General features: G+C 35.8%; 1 long non-coding RNA gene across 1 annotated transcript; it reads left to right on the top strand.

Moving 5' to 3' along the window:
- Nucleotides 1–316: 316 nt before the first annotated feature.
- Nucleotides 317–9841, top strand: LOC113843312 (uncharacterized). Its single transcript, XR_003496593.3, has 3 exons — nt 317–498; nt 2861–2926; nt 3195–9841. It is a non-coding gene; the product is annotated as an uncharacterized lncRNA (long non-coding RNA).
- Nucleotides 9842–11426: the final 1585 nt, after the last annotated feature.

Here is an 11426-nt window from a genome sequence, read left to right as displayed (position 1 = left end):
ATCTTCAAAGAGCTGTCATCTGTACTACATATTGCTGTCAGGTTTAGATAAACACATCCATTTTGCTCACTTCAACATGTCATGATCTTTTAGAGACAGATGCAGGAAAAGCAGCATGAAGCAGTATTGTATGATATTAATTATATATAACTGATGTACACATTTAACCTTTCTATTGCAGGGCATTATTCAAATAAGTCTGTGCCAGCTTTAGGAAACCTTTGTCTTTTTTAGGACATTTTGTTTTAATTATCCAAGACAATATTTTTATACTTCCAGTATAATGTTTCATTTATTACTTTTTTTTTTTAGTGGAAATGCATTCTGTCTAAAATGTAGAAGCTTATGCAAGTGGATAAAGTTCAGATTGATCATATGTGTATTGGATTTCCTGGATTTGTGATTACATATTTCTAAAATTCCTAGAGCTAACAGGAATTAAGAAGTTTGGCAATTGCTCAAAAATAGCAAATCAGCCCTTCTGGATGTTAGCACTGGGTAAGTACTGAAATTATGTTTGTGAGTTGTTCATAAATCAATATTTGTAGTAGGAATAAATGAGTTTATTGTGGATTCTAATGGGAGATTATTACTACTGATCCAGTGTTTGGATTTCTTTATACTGAAAACATATGCTTAAAATATGTGTATCCAATACATTAGACACTAGAGATCCTGCCTTTATGTGTAGGTTCCCCGATTCTCGTGTTTTAAAGAGGACTTTAATTTACAGAAAATCTCATGTCATTTCTGACAGGAAGTATAGGAAGTACACTTCTGTACAGGAATGCATCCCCCTGACCAGTTTAAAGGAACCACAGTGAAAAGAAAGAACAGCATCCCACTTAATATATCTCTTTTTCAGTGTTCAGATTCTTCCCCAGATTAATGAATCTGCCTAGCTCTTTTAATCCTTCTTTGAATCATGGTTCAGGCCTGGCTAGCCTGAAGGGTCATGCTAAAATGATATCTGGACAGTGGCTCCATTACTACCAGCACAAGTAAAGAATAATATACACATTTAAAATATGAATGTTGGAAAATCAAATTGAGATTTTCCCTCACTTTCTATTTTCATATAATGAAGTCTCATTAGTTACTGGTAATACCTCTCTGTAATTGAAAAGTGTGTTTTGTTGTTGTTCTGTTTTGCTTTGTTTTCAGATACAGAAAACAATTTCTTTTGCATTGTTTCCTATTGGTGTAATTTGACCAGTCAGCTCCTGACAATATGCATTAAAAGGTTATGATTTTGTTGCTATTGACCTGTCAAGCTTTACTGTTCTGAAAAACTCATACTCCTGACCTTTTAAGGGCACCATTACTCTACAACTAATTTCACTGAGCACACACATTATTATTTCTCATATACAGTAGTCTTATTGGGAGAAATACATACATGTAGGTCCTAGGAGCTGGAACTGATAGTTATCCTGTAAGAAAGCAAAAATTCCCTGAAAATGGAAACAAAATCTTGTCGTATTACCTTTCTTTATGTTATGCATCAGTATCTCTTTGTGATCAGCTCTATTTGTAGCATATCTTGTGTGTGTCTGTGTGTCTGTGTATGTGAATTGACATGTCATAGCTTGCTGATTTGAACAACATTTGTCAGTATCTATACTTCTTGATGTCTCTTCCTGTCTTGCATGTATGCAGAGCATATGATCAGGGATCAAAAGCCAGAATAAAGCACAGAAACATGAAGCATCTGATGAGCTGTTTCAGAATTCTGATCTTGCTGTTGAGCAAGCTGTTCATCTTCTCAGAGCGGCTACTGTAGAGAAAATGCATAAAAGAAGAGAAGGAAGAGTTTTCTTGAGTGTAATCTGGTCTTATTGACCTGGATTCTCCATTTGCTTCAGTGTATCCAGACTTCCACTCCTGACATTTACTTGAGCTGCAAAATGTGCCATGAGTTTTCAACAGTTCTCACAATATAATGGGGATCAGCTGAAAGTTTATAATTAGACAAACTGTATAAATGAAAGCAAAACATACCAAGTGTGAAGAATATGAACTGTATAGGTAGAATGTGCTAATTTAAATATAATTAACGTTAATTAATGTATTAATAAAATTTAATTTACATCTTTTTCAACAATGCCACATAGCAAACAGGATCTAATACATGCAACCTCTCTTCCTATAGAGAATTAGAGTATGTAAGAACACATGCAAGTTGTGAATGAGTTCTGCTTGTCACCTTGGAGTAGCCTGAGAAAGGTGGTGCTTTGGAGCATTTTGGAAGCATGCACATTGTAAAGACAACTGTGTTTATTAACATGACCAATACAGTGAATGAATGAAACATTAATATTGTTGCAAGGCTCTAAATGTTTTCTGTATCTGTGCTTAAAAAAACATTTCCTCTAGAAACTAAAGTCACTGGGGAGTAATCAAATAACTCTTCCAGGTAGTAAATCTATGGAAGTATCACCTCTCCTGACATCCCGGGAATAACACACCATAGTCAGTTTTGGTTAAGTAGCTGGAAAACAGAGAGGCTGCTATGTATAATGAGATAGACTCAATCAGGAAATACCGACACACTTTGGAAGAAAGATGTAAAAAAAAAAAAAAAAAAAAAAAAGGGTTGTTATATTCTTTGTGTTGCCCTCTGTGTTTTTTCGTCCTAGATTTTAACTCTAACATTTTTTAACTCCATAAAAGCTGGCAGATCAAGTGTTAACTGTAGTACCATCCCTGAGCAAAATGAAAATGGCTCTAGTCACTGAATTTGAACTCTTTAAAATCTTGGCACTCTGGAGCTTGAATGCAGGTTATTCCACAGACAATTCTGGACAAACTATTTAAAATATTTAAATATTTATTTATTTATTTGATCTTTTTCTCATAGGTTAATACTTATATGGATAATTGAGTCTCTCAAACAGGATGGCTGGTTGCAGAGGGAAGGCAGAAGGTAGGAGATTTAAAAGTCTTTCTACTATAAAAGTTTTGCCAGGATATTTTCAGTCTCGTAAATCCCAGGTATAATGATCTGGGCAAGACGATGCCTTGCAATTAAAGAAGGGCAATGCTCTTGGATATACTCTTCCAAGAACCTATTCTCAGTTTCCTATTTGGCACAGGCAGCTGAGTTAACAGCAAAGTCATTAAAAAGTGAAAGAACTTTGAATTAAAAGAAATTAATAAAACAGGTTCAACAGAGCTGTACTCTTTACTTGTAGGCTCTTATACCATAGCACGCAGAGGTTTATTAGGATCAGCAGTTGAAGAATAAGGTCTTAGTGAAGATCAAAACCTTAGTGGCAGCATCTATCAAACTGCAGAAGCCAGAAATAATGACGCCTGGAGCTGTTTAAAAAATAATTGTATGCCGAGACAATCCAGCAGAAGAAAGGCTGTGACAAGACTGCCAGCCCTTGTTGGGAGCATGAGAGCATAGTCACAGGCAGAATGCCTCTGACAGCCCAGCAAGTGGCACTTGTATGGTCCTACCTCAGGTAATACAACTGCATGTCACACTGCATTCCCTGCTGGCAACCACGGAGTACATCTGAGACATGCTTGTACTTCTGTATCTGTTTCATTGACCGCACTTGAATCAATGACAAGGCTCTGTCACAGCCCACCAGCATGGTGTTTTCACACCACAAAGCTGAACCTTCACCTTCTGCACTGCCATGTGTTGATTTCATGCTGCACAGTATTTGAAAGGGCAAGGCCCACTGGGTCTGAATGGTCGCCTCAGACGGAGGAAGGAAAAACACATGGTCTGCACACACACACAGCTTCCCTCAGGACTAGGCCTTGGGCTGAGTTTCCTTGTCAGTTGTGCCAAGGAACCACTTGTCCTGCCATCTATCACAACCTGGGGTGAGATCGACCCACTCATGGACAGGGCTTTTGGCCTAGATGTCAGAGTCCAGGCTGTTAGGGTGCCTCCAGCCCTGACTGTCCCTTTCCAGCCGCCAGGGTACTCCCCCACAGCCCTGAGCCCCATTTCAAAGCAGGAGGCAGGTCTTCTCCGCACAGCTCAGTGACAGAGGGACACTGGCAGGTTCTACTTTTTTGGTGGCCCTCACTCCTGCTCTACAACTCCTATTCACATCTAGCAAATCCAGTTCTGTCCTTGAACTGGCACCTGAATGCTCTGGAAGAAAAGTATTGATGGAGATCAAGAGCCAATGAGAGAGTCACTGACATTCAGAGATGCAGTGATGAAACTTCCCACAAAAAATTAGAGTCATCTCCTCAGCTTTCAAGATGTTTGAGTAATCCAGCCTGATCGTCCAGCCTTGACCTAATAAACGTATCTATTTTTGTGCTAACAAACACCCTGAGCACTACTAGCTTATTAATTCTGGAAGAAGCAATGGATATTTACATTTACTAAGTAGGAAAATTACTATCATTTTCCAGTTTTAATATACGTCTTTTATTTAATTTAGGCACAATCACAGAAAAATATAGATTGGAAGGACTCTCTGGATGTTATGTAATTAAACCCCTGCTCACAGTGGGATTAGATCAAAATTAGATCTGTCTGCTCTGGGCCTTTTCTAGTTAAGATTTGAGAATTTCTAAGGATGGAAATTTCACAATATCTTCATGGAACTTATTCCTGTGTTTAACCCTCTCTTTGTAAGATTTCTTTTTTTGGAGTTCTGAAGTACATGTACATCTTCAATAATTTCGTAAAGTAAAGGAAAAAAAGAAAAAAAGAAAAAAGATAAAACAAGGCAAAAATATTAATTTAAAATAAGTCGTATTTTAGTTATATTTTCTTACTGTTCCTTTCTGAATGACAGGAAAAACAAATAAATCCCAAGAAGAACAAACACAAAGCTCACAAATTAAATGTTTTTATTCAGTTCCAGCAGGCATTTTATTTGACTGGGGAAAAAAAAAATGTTTATTTTTTCCCATAAGAAGAAAATGAAATTTTATTGTATCAAGCAATATTAAAAATCAGTTATTTACACAGTCTTCTAGACTATTTTAATACTATTCATACTGCTCACAGAACATTTTTGCATTTCCTTGTGTGCCCAGGATTTTATTGTGGGTTTATTAGTCCATTAGTCCTATTAATAAAGTATGAGTATTTTATGAGTGTTCATTTTGTGAATACTACAGATTTGTAGTTCAGAATTACTGAACTGCTTCAGGGGGCAACAGAATCAGCAACATTCTGTCACTTTCATTTTGTAATAGTAAGAAAAAGAACTATTATATCAAAGATTTGAAACAATTCTCAAATAAATAGTGAGAATACAGCTGACAATGGTGTTCAATAAGTCAGGGACTGCACATATGTTGAAAGACAAATAGAATTCAAAATGATCTTGGCAAACTAGAAAAATAGTCTTAAATCACTATGATATTTAAGAAAGTCAAGTGGAAGATTCATTAATATAGTCTAGTACAGGAATACAGAATGGGAGCAACTGGTGAGCTAGCAGTTTTGTAAATGAAATATTTAGATATTACAGTGGCCAAGACAATGAATAGACCCAGTGATATTGTTCTCTAGAGCTACAGATGAACAACAGCCAGTAGCATGTAAAGGGAGTGATAGCCTGTATGACATAAAATTGTTTTTCCTCCCTTTTAAAAACTGTTTTTTGACTTGGAGTTTGTGCAAGCCTGGGGCTCTGATCTTCATGAAAGATGAGGAGGAGTTGCTGAAAAGGATTTGTCTGAAGCAAGACATGAAAATACACTTCAGATCTATGAAAGACTGCTGATGAAAGGAAGTGAGCAAACCGTTCTCCACATTGGAGTTAAAACAGGCCTAAAATTTCTAGAAAGTTTCTAGAAAGTAAAATTTCTAGAAAAACCTTTCTAGAAAGTTATCTTATTTTGGCAAGATTTTCCAGATGGTTTATTAGAACCTGTTATATACTTTCATCATAATAGAAACATCACAGTATTTTAATGTCTGAAATAAAATTGCTATTTGTTTCCAGGGTCTTTTGATTTGGGATGGTATGCCATTTCACTCTTAAGGAGATTAAGAGCACTCTGATTAATTTTTATTAGCAATAAAGACTCAAAGTAAATGTCAGACTATGTAAATAAACATGTTTTGTCTATTCTACACAAGGTAATTTTGCAAACTTCAAGATGATACAGAATTAAATTATTCCTTTATGAAATTTACTGGTTTTCAGCTTCAGGATTCTGATTTACTGTACTTCCAGTCTCTTCTAATTCTGAAATTATTTTAAATACATTTATATTTAATCACATGCATGCATATGTGTATTTTAAGGTTCAAAGAAGTGCTTAATTCACAAACTACTGAAAACCATAATTCTTTCTAATTCTAACTACAGGTAGTTGTGGCTTAAACTTGTAAGAGTGATATTAACACATCCACCTATTATACTTATTTATTGGAAGCTCTAGCAAATATTGATGCTGGAAAATGGCATGGAGGTGACAGTGGGATCTGCAGGAAAGATTGACTACCTTCTAGAGATTTCTGATGGTCTTTGATAAGAGCCTTGCAATCTATACTTGAAGGCTGCTGCTCTATTCACTGGAGCTGTTGTGTGCTACATCTAATCAAGCAGTGAGTCAGTGGCATGAGGTTAGTGGAATACTAACTCTTGGATATTATTGCTATATTCATTCAGCTTCTTTGTTGAGATGTGAGTCATCATATTCACAGATTGTGGCATCTTACAAATTTTTTTTGCTAATTTTTTGCTCTCATTGCTAATTCTTCAAGGGAAATTTGCCCAATACTTGTGATTTTTTTTTTTTAATATTTTATTATTATTATTATTATTGTTAGAGGGCTGTAATACACTATAAGGACTCCAAAGGAAGAAAAAAAAAAAATGCAGCTGCCTCCTAAAACAAAAACATGATTTTGCAAGAAGCACTACCATGACAACAGCATTGTTGGAACCACTTGCATCCAAACAATAGAACAGGGAAAAAGAAAACGATCTTCCCAACCCTTACCTGATCTCTAAAGAAGATTAAAAATCAACAGTCATTGATAGTGTGCAGGGTTGGTAAGAATTCTGCCAAAAATCTACTCAGTCAACATTATAAGAGCACTTCTTTCTTGTAGTGACATTTATAGCAATTCCACGAATTCAGAGGAAAACAGTTTAAATGAAAATGGTTTTCCATAGCCTCCCAAATAAACACCTAGTAAATGGAAGGCTGGAGACAGAGTTGTGACTGACAGACTTCTTATTGCTAAATAATCAATTTAGCATCATCTTCTCACCCGAGGGAAAACGTTAATGAACAGTTCTAATAACAAAACTTTCTATGTGGCCCATATGAATTGGAATCTCAAATTAGTTGTATGGAACCCACACAGAACGCAAAACTGACTTATTCTTCACAGAAATGTTCCATTAAGAGAGAAAATTTTGTTATAGTGGCAGTTTCTGATTTTGAGTTTAAATACAATGAATAAATCCAGAATAAGCTTACTGACATAGGACCATGACAGTTGTCATGGAAATAATAAAAAGTAGATTAGGAAAATAAAATAGGATACAAATCTTGTACTCCTAATATAAGAGACAATAGATACAGCTCTTCCTCCCTGTTCTTGACTGTAATGTGTTAGTGGAAATGCCGTGAGCATGAAATATGATCAGTTAAAAGAAATGAAATAAAAGAAACCAAAGCCTGATAGGCATAAATTTCTGTTCTTCAAGGAAAGAGAAAAGCTGATAATTTAGAGAAGAAAGTGAAAATGACAATATCAAAAGTGCTATCAAATGTACAAATGAATAACCCAAAAATATAAAAGTGATTTTTTTTTTCCCATGGTCGTTATTCAGGTATAGTAATTTCACAGGTTTTGTGTTGTCTTAGTCATTGTCATTGTTTTGCTTGTTTGGTTTTGTAATAGCAGGATACATCCTCATGTCACTGGTACTCAGCTGTTTTCCCATAGGGTGAATAAAAGCACAGTGCTTTCCTTTTGGGAAGCATATCACACATTGCAGTGTGGAACAACCTGTTTTGTAAACAAGGTTGTTGTTCCTTTCCTTTTCCACCCTTGCTTCCATAAGATGGAAAGTAGCTGGTACTTGGATATCACTCTGCAGTCCATCACCTCTTTCATCTTCTCTATAATCGAGGCAGGGTTCAACTTGATCCATCTAATACACTTATAGCCTTAGTTTATGCTCTCTGTATAAGCAGGTCAAGAAAGCTTGATAATCACCAGAAAAGCAATTAAAAACTCTCTTAAATATCTGACATAGTATATGCTGAAGGGCTCTGAAGAAACTCACCTCTGGTTTTGATGATAGAGAACTCTCTCAGGTAGAGCATTGAATCACTAGAAGGATAGGTGACTCAGGTGAAAAGAACTCTGCTTTAAAAACTTTCTCTTTATTTGCATGTGAAAGTAACATCCTGGATAAAAAAAAAAAAAAAAAAAAAAAAAAAGGACGGAGTTGCCCATTGAGGCAGAAAACATGTGCAGAAGAATGTGCATTACTTTCTTAGGCCATATCCTCAATGATAAAGACACTATCTACAGCGTAACCAAATATCTAACAGGATCAAATAGTTTGAATAGAATAATGCATAGATGTAGCTATTTTATCCATTGGGAGCAAGCATGGATTTTTGCATTGCAATTATATATTCTCCAATGCCTTCTCTGAGAGTAGGGGACTTGGGCTCACTGGTAAATGATATTTGTGAGATTCCTACAAAGATTAAATGGTTTGTTTACTGGATTTTATATTGCAACTCAAGAAGAAAATCATTCTACTTATGATTTGGCTGAAGGATTAGCATTTAACGTCAATGGTCTATGTGAAGTAAAGCTCACTTGTGAAGAGTGAATCATTACTCTTACAACAGGAAAAGACTTATTTTAATGGGATCATAACAATCTCAAGTTAAATATTTACTCATACATTTCAAAATGTAATGAAATGTAACTTATTTTAGGTAAAAAAAAATAAATGAATTTTTATAAGGAAATGCAATGATGTCAAATCAATCTTCAGTCTAGTTTCCCTCTGAGCTACATCAGTGCAATCAGTTGAAGTAGTTTCATCAGGGAGCTACTTTCAATAATGAATATCAATAGAGAATGTTTATAGACATTTTATATACCTATCATATATTGTGAAGAACACAAATATGAATATATACAACAATTTTCTTGTATCTGATGCCTACCTGGAGACTACATAGTAACTTCTGGGAAAAATATATTTGCTGGCAAATTACAAAACATCATGAAAAATAAAGGTTCTCACGAAGCTGCTTGCTCCATAAGTATATGACCACCTTGCTTCTTTAAATGCCCAGGGAGAAGCACAGAAGTTCTGCATACTTGGTATAGCTAAACATGACTTGTTTTAAGGGTAAAACAGCCCTAACAGCCAGCCATGCTAGTCTGCCAGCATTGCCCTCGCTGCTTTCCACACATCTAGCTCAACAACTGGCTCCTTTAAGACTGCAGATCCCAATGGGTATACACTGCCCCCAGCTGTGCCACAGACCTAAATCTGGAAGGCATTCAAGTACCTGCTTTACCTCTAATAAGTCCACAAATGAAATTTGGCCCTGATGAAATTCAACAGATATTTTGTCTTTAACATCAGAGAGCTCATGTTTTTAAGTTTTTGTTTGTTTCTTTCTTAAACACTATCTAAGCCCATGCTTAAGCACAGGCCCTTACTGAGGCTTTAAGATCACTTAATGGGAAATAATTTCATTATAGATGTCTGAGCACCAAATTGAAACAATATTAGGGATGTACAATGCTGTTTGTGTACCTTTATAAACATCCATAAAGATACTTTGTGGAGTTTTCTGCTGCTATGTCCCTCCTCTCCTCTCCTCTCCTCTCCTCTCCTCTCCTCTCCTCTCCTCTCCTCTCCTCTCCTCTCCTCTCCTCTCCTCTCCTCTCCTCTCCTCTCCTCTCCTCTCCTCTCCTCTCCTCTCCTCTCCTCTCCTCTCCTCTCCTCTCCTCTCCTCTCCTCTCCTCTCCTCTCCTCTCCTCTCCTCTCCTCTCCTCTCCTCTCCTCTCCTCTCCTCTACTTTTTTTTTTTTTTAATGTTAATAACCACAACACACTTAGCTAAAAATAAAATAAAATAAAATAAATGTTGTGCAACCACAGTGGAGTAGTGGAGAAAAAATATTTGTAGACAAAATTCTCTCTCCGTTTTCAAAATCTTCACATACCCTATCTAGACACCCGTATTATATTCCATTCAATCAACTTCACCAACTTACTGTTGTCGTGAGCAAGTGCTAAATTTTACATTTGGAAAATGCTAGGGCTTTGGTAGAAGAGCACAGCTGGATTGGATATAATGAAACAGCATTCTTCTGTACCAAAGCAGTCTTGTTGCTGATGAGAAAAAACACACACACACACACACGCACACACATACACACCAATATAGTGTATATTTATCCCGGTTTAATGAAGCTCTATTCAAAAATCCAGCTGTGAAAATATGTTTAATCTATATACATAGTCTTCCAGCACTAGGGAATAAGATCTTCATAGTAAAAACTGATTTCCACACATCACAGATTCTATCTTGTCACTTTTCATTTCCTGCAGACCACTCACAAACATGTAAGCACACTTTGGTGTTTGAATAAGTTGCATGGGAAGCACAGCAGCTATTAATAAACAGCATTTCATCAGTAGAAAGCTGAGCATCCATTTAATTCTAGTTACTGAAGTTCTTTGTGTTGTCACAAATGTATCTACTTTTTATTCCTCTTCATTTCTCTTTCATGGTTCCTTTTTTTTTTTTTTTTTTTCCCCACTGAAAACTTCAAAAGCTAATACTGAATTACTTCTGTAGGTGGTGCCAGAGATATTTTCATATTTTGGTTTGCTTAGACTTGGCTGTGGCTTTATATATGTAAAAAAAATATTGGTTCGATTTCACACATTATGGTTAAGAATTTCTCCTTGAATTTTCTATGACTTTGTTTGAGAAGATAAAAACAACTGTCATCCAATCTGGATATGACAGTGGACTGTTACTGGTGTCCTCTGCACTGTGATGGGCAGAGTGTTGTTCTTTTTTTTACAGCAAAACTTCTAAATTCTTAAGTGAAATCTTTTAAATGAGATAGTAATATTGTAGGCCATCAGAATGTGGGTTGTTTTGTGAGTTTTTATTTTCCCTTTTCTTTTTTCTTGGTTAGTTGAGTTTTATTGTTGTTTGTTTGTTGTTTTTTTTTTTGTTTGTTTGTTTGTTTGTTTGTTTTTTTGTTTTTTCATCAAAGTTAAATAAAGAGTTAATTATGAATATAGTAATTCTGCTTGTTCCATAGAATTTTTCCGGTCAGAGGAAAATATTGTGCTTTTCTTGAAATTCTCATAATCAGTGACTGAAAGGCCAGGGGACAAGACAATAAATGGTACTATTGCTTATTTGTAGTCTAACAGAGTTGCTTGGGGCTCCAGACATTGAGGTAGA

Source organism: Anas platyrhynchos, chromosome 3, assembly GCF_047663525.1.
Source record: "Anas platyrhynchos isolate ZD024472 breed Pekin duck chromosome 3, IASCAAS_PekinDuck_T2T, whole genome shotgun sequence".
Taxonomy (NCBI): Eukaryota; Metazoa; Chordata; class Aves; order Anseriformes; family Anatidae; genus Anas; species Anas platyrhynchos.
This window is presented reverse-complemented; position numbering and strand designations above follow the sequence as displayed.